The sequence below is a fragment of the Arachis ipaensis genome, chromosome B8 (genome assembly GCF_059453495.1).
Source record: "Arachis ipaensis isolate K30076 ecotype BB chromosome B8, ASM5945349v1, whole genome shotgun sequence".
NCBI lineage: Eukaryota > Viridiplantae > Streptophyta > Magnoliopsida > Fabales > Fabaceae > Arachis > Arachis ipaensis.
Window position 1 is genome coordinate 112951615 of NC_142443.1, and position 6037 is coordinate 112957651.

At 39.6% G+C, this 6037-nt stretch overlaps 1 non-coding gene across 1 annotated transcript; it reads right to left on the reverse strand.

Moving 5' to 3' along the window:
* Nucleotides 1–1719: 1719 nt before the first annotated feature.
* LOC148549293 (small nucleolar RNA R71) lies at nucleotides 1720–1827 on the reverse strand. The gene has a single exon (XR_015897516.1). It is a non-coding gene; the product is annotated as a small nucleolar RNA R71 (small nucleolar RNA).
* Between the last annotated feature and the right edge of the window lie 4210 nt (nucleotides 1828–6037).

The window sequence follows — 6037 nt, forward strand, 5'->3', positions numbered from 1 at the left end:
CTATTGTCTAATTTTAAGTTTGGTGTCAATTGCATGTCTTTATCCTTCTAATTTTCGAAAATTTATACATATTGTTCTTCATTAATCTTCAAGTTGTTCTTGATGATTTCATTGCTCTGATCTTTAAATTCTCTTGTTTTGTGTGTTTTGTTGTTTCTCATATGCATTCTCAATTTGTTAGTGTCTCTTATATGAAAATTTTTAAGTTTGGTGTCCTGCATGCATTGTTTGTTTGATTTGAGTTTCCTACGATTAATTGTATTTTGATTGTTTCTCATCATTAAAAATTCAAAAAATTTTCAAAACTATGTCTTTTCAAGTCAATAATATAGAGAACTGAAGATTCAGAATATTCAGCAGAGGAATCAAACAGAAAAAGCTGGGCGTTCAAAATTCCCAGTGAAGAAGGAAAACTGGCATTTAAACGCCAGCCATGGTACCTGGCTGGGCGTTTAACGCCCAAAAAGGTAGAAATTTGGGCGTTAAATGCCAGAATGGGCACCATTCTGGGCGTTTAACGCCAGGATGACACTAGAGGGAAGATTTTGTTTTTAATTCACATTTTTTTCAAGTTTTCATAATTTTTCAAAATCAATTTCTTTCCATTTTATATTTATTTTTACTATTTTCAAAAATTCTTGCTTCAATTAAAGATTTACTTCAAAATTTTCAAGTTGTTACTTGCCTATTAAGAAAGGATCAAACTTTAAATTTTAGAATCATATCTTTTAATTTCTTGTTAGTCAAGTAATCAACTTTAGTTTAAAAAATTTCTTTTTCTAAATTGATTTTCAATCATATCTTTTCAATCACATCTTTTTCAAAATTAAGTTTCAATCATATCTTTTTAAATTCTGATTTCAAACTCTTTTCAAAAATCACTTAATTTCTTTCCCAATTTGAGTTTTCGAAAATCATCAATCAAATTTTCAAAATTTTTTTTAATTATTTCAAAATATTTTTAATTTTCGAAAATTCTTCCCCTCTTTTCACATCCTTCTATTTAAGGGACTAAGACTCCTCATCAAGGTGCAATTCGAACTATATCCCTCTTGATATGTTCGAATTCTCCTCCATCTACCTCCTCCTTCTATTCTTCTTTTCCTCTGACACCTCAAGGAATCTCTATACTGTGACATAGAGGATTCCCTACTTTCTTGTTCTCTTCTCTTTCATATGAGTAGGAACAAAGATAAAGGAATACTTGTTCAAGCTGATCCTGAACCTGAAAGGACCTTGAAGAGAAAGCTAAGAGAAGCTAAAGCACAATTCTCTTTAGAGGGCCTAACAGAGCTCTTCAAGGAAGAAGAAACCATGGCAGCCGAAAACAACAACAATGCCAACAATGCAAGGAAGGTGCTTGGTGACTTTACTGCACCTACTCCTGATTTCTATGGGAGAAGCATCTCTATCCCTGCCATTGGAGCAAACAACTTTGAGCTTAAGCCTCAATTAGTTTCTCTAATGCAACAGAATTGCAAGTTTCATGGACTTCCATTGGAAGATCCTCATCAGTTCTTAGCTGAGTTCTTGCAAATCTGTGACACTGTCAAGACCAATGGGGTTGACCCTGAAGTCTACAGACTTATGCTCTTTCCTTTTGCTGTAAGAGACAGAGCTAGAACATGGTTGGATTCACAACCTAAGAAAAGCCTGAACTCTTGGGAAAAGCTAGTCAATGCCTTCTTGGCAAAGTTCTTTCCACCTCAAAAATTGAGCAAGCTTAGAGTGGAAGTCCAAACCTTCAGACAGAAGGAAGGTGAGTCCCTCTATGAAGCTTGGGAGAGATACAAGCAATTGATCAGAAGGTGCCCTTCTGACATGCTTTCAGAATGGAGCATCATGGAAATCTTCTATGATGGTCTGTCTGAACTATCCAAGATGTCATTGGATAGCTCTGCTGGAGGATCTCTTCATCTGAAGAAGACGCCTGCAGAAGCTCAAGAACTCATTGAAATGGTTGCAAATAACCAATTCATGTACACTTCTGAAAGGAATCCTGTGAATAATGGGATAGCTCAGAAGAAAGGAGTTCTTGAGATTGATACTCTGAATGCCATATTGGCTCAGAATAAAATATTGACCCAACAAGTCAATATGATTTCTCAGAGTCTGTCTGGAATGCAAGCAGCAACAGGCAGTACTAAGGAAGCTTCCTCTGAAGAAGAAGCTTATGATCCTGAGAACCCAGCAATGGAAGAGGTGAATTACATGGGAGAACCCTATAGAAACACCTATAATCCTTTATGGAGAAATCACCCAAATCTCTCATGGAAGGATCAACAGAGACCTCAACAAGGTTTCAACAACAACAATGGTGGAAGAAACAGGTTTAACAATGGCAAGCCTTTTTCATCACCTTCTCAGCAACAGACAGAGAATTCTAAGCAAGACCACTCTGACTTAGCAACCATTGTCTCTGATCTAATCAAAACCACTGAAAGTTTCATGACTGAAACAAGGTCCTCCATTAGAAATTTAGAGGCATAATTGGGACAGCTGAGTAAGAAAATTACTGAACTCCCTCTTAGCACTCTCCCAAGCAATACAGAAGAGAATCCAAAAAGAGAGTGCAAGGCCATAACCACATCTCACATGGCCGAACATGGAGAGGAGGAAGAGGAAGTGATTCCCACTGAGGAAGACCTCAATGGACGCCCACTGACCTCCATGGAGTTCCCTAATGAGGAACCATGGGAATCTGAGGCTCATTCTGAGACCATAGAGATTCCATTGAATTTACTTCTGCCTTTCATAAGCTCTGATGAGTATTCTTCCTCTGAAGAGGATGAAGATGTCACTGAAGAGCAAGTTGCTAAGTACCTTAGAGCAATCATGAAGCTAAATACCAAGTTATTTGGTAATGAGACTTGGGAGAATGAACCTCCATTGCTCATCAAAGAACTGGATGACTTGACTAGGCAGAGATTACCTCAAAAGAGACAGGACCCTGGAAAGTTCTCAATCCCTTGTACCATAGGCACCATGACCTTTGAGAAGGCTCTGTGTGACCTAGGGTCAAGCATAAACTTTATGCCACTCTCTGTAATGGAGAAGCTAGGGATCATTGAGGTACAAGCTGTAAGAATCTCACTAGAGATGGCAGACAATTCAAAGAAACAAGCTTATGGACTTGTAGAGGATGTCTTGGTAAAGGTTGAAGACCATTACATCCCTGCTGATTTCATAGTCCTAGAGACTGGGAAGTGTATGGATGAATCCATCATCCTTGGCAGACCCTTCCTAGCCACAGCAAAAGCTGTAATTGATGTTGACAGAGGAGAATTGACCATTCAAGTGAATGGAGACTCCCTTGTATTTAAAGCTCAAGGATATCCCTCTGTCACCATGGAGAGGAAGCATGAAGAGCTTCTCTCAATACAGAGTCAAACAGAGCCCCCACAGTCAAAACTCTAAGTTTGGTGTTGGGAGGCCACAACCAAACTTTAAGTTTGGTGTTGAACCCCCACATTCAAACTCTAAGTTTGGTGTTGGGAGGTTCCAACATTGCTCTGAACATCCATGAGGCTCCATGAGAGCCCACTGTTAAGCTATTGACATTAAAGAAGTGCTTGTTGGGAGGCAACCCAATCGTTACTATTCTATGATAATTTTCTATTTTCTATTGTTATTTTATATTTTCTATAGGTTGATAATCATGTGAAGTCACAAAAACAATTGAAAAAGTAAAAACAAAGTGAAAAACAGAATGAAAAATAGAACACCCTGGAGGAGACAGTTACTGGCGTTTAAACGCCAGTAAAGGTAGCAGAATGGGCGTTAAACGCCCAGTCTGGCACCATTCTGGGCGTTTAACGCCAGAAAAGGGCACCAGATTGGCGTTTAACACCAGGAATGGGCAAGAAGCTAACGTTAAACGCCAGAAATGGGCAGCAGCCTGGCGTTTAACGCCAAGATTGGCAGAAAGGGGCGTTTTGCACGCCACTTGGTGAAGGGATGAGATATCTTTGACACCTCAGGATCTGTGGATCCCACAGGATCCCCACCTACCCCACCACTCTCTCTCTTCTTCACCCATTCACCAATCACCTCAATACCTCTTCCCCAAAAACCCCTCACCTATCAAATCCCACCATTCTCTTCACCACTCACATCCATCCTTCATAAAACCCCACCTACCTCACCATTCAAATTCAAACCACTTTCCCTCCCAAACCCACCCTCTATGGCCAAACCATACACACCCCTCTCACTCCTATATAAACCCATCTTCACTCCTTCATTTTCACATAACCTAAACACCACTTCTCCCCCTTGGCCGAAACACAAAGCCCACCCCATCTCCTCTATTTCTTCTTCTTCTACTCTCTTCTTTCTTCTTTTGCTCGAGGACGAGCAACCTTCTAAGTTTGGTGTAGTAAAAGCTAAAGCTTTTTATTTTTCCATAACCATTAATGGCACCAAAGGCCGGAGAAACCTCTAGAAAGAGGAAAGGGAATGCAAAAGCTTCCACCTCCGAATCATGGGAGATGGAGAGATTCCTCTCAAGGGTGTATCAAGACCACTTCTATGAAGTTGTGGCCAAGAAGAAAGTGATCCCCGAGGTCCCTTTCAAACTTAAAAAGAATGAGTATCCAGAGATCCGACATGAGATCCGAAGAAGAGGTTGGGAAGTTCTCACCAACCCCATTTAACAAGTCAGAATCTTAATGGTTCAAGAGTTCTATGCCAATGCATGGATCACCAAGAACCATGATCAAAGTGTGAACCCGGACCCCAAGAATTGGCTTACAATGGTCCGAGGAAAATACTTGGATTTTAGTCCGGAAAATGTAAGGTTGGCATTCAACTTGCCCATGATGCAAGGAGATGCACACCCCTACACTAGAAGGGTCAACTTTGATCAAAGGTTGGACCAAGTACTCATGGACATATGTGAAGAGGGCGCTCAATGGAAGAAAGATTCAAGAGGGAAGCCGGTTCAACTAAGAAGGCATGACCTCAAGCCCGTAGCTAGGGGATGGTTGGAGTTCATCCAACGCTCAATCATTCCCACTAGCAACCGGTCCGAAGCTACTATAGATCGGGCTATCATGATACATAGCATCATGATTGGAGAGGAAATGGAAGTTCATGAGGTTATATCCCAAGAACTCTACAAGGTGGCGGACAAGTCCTCTCCTTTGGCAAAGTTAGCCTTCCTTCATCTCATTTGTCACCTTTGCAATTCGGTTGGAATTGACATAGAGGGAGACATTCTCACTGATGAGGACAAACCAATCACTAAGAAAAGGATGGAGAAAACAAGAGAACCTCATCAAGAGCATGAGGAAACTCCTCATCATGAAATCCCTGAGATGCCTCAAGGGATGCATCTTCCTCCACAAAACTATTGGGAGCAAATCAACACCTCCCTAGGAGAATTAAGTTCCAACATGGGACAACTAAGGGTGGAGCACCAAGAACATTCCATCCTCCTCCATGAAATTAGAGAAGATCAAAGAACCATGAGAGAGGAGCAACAAAGGCAAGGAAGAGACATTAACGAACTCAAGCACTCCATAAGATCTTCAAGAGGAAGAACAAGCCGCCATCACTAAGGTGGACCCGTTCTTTAATTTCCTTGTTCTTTATTTTCCTGTTTTTCGAAAATTATGCTTTATGTTTATCTATGTTTGTGTCTTTATTACATGATCATTAGTGTCTATGCCTTAAAGCTATGAAAATGAATCCATCACCTTTCTTAAATGAAAAATGTTTTCAATTGAAAAAGAAAAAGAAGTGCATGAATTTCAAATTTTAAAACAGTTTAATTATTTTGATGTGGCAGCAATACTATTGTCTTTCTGAATGAATGATTGAACATTGCATATTTTTTAATTTGATTGTTTATGAATGTTAAAATTGTTGGCTCTTGAAAGAATGAAAGGAAAAAGAGAAATGTTATCTGATGATCTGAAAAATCATAAATTGATTCTTGAATCAAGAAAGAGCAGTGAAAAGCTTGCAGAAAAAAAAGGATATATGCGAAAAAAAAAGAGAGAGAAAAGAAAAAGAAAGAAAAAGAAAAGCAAGC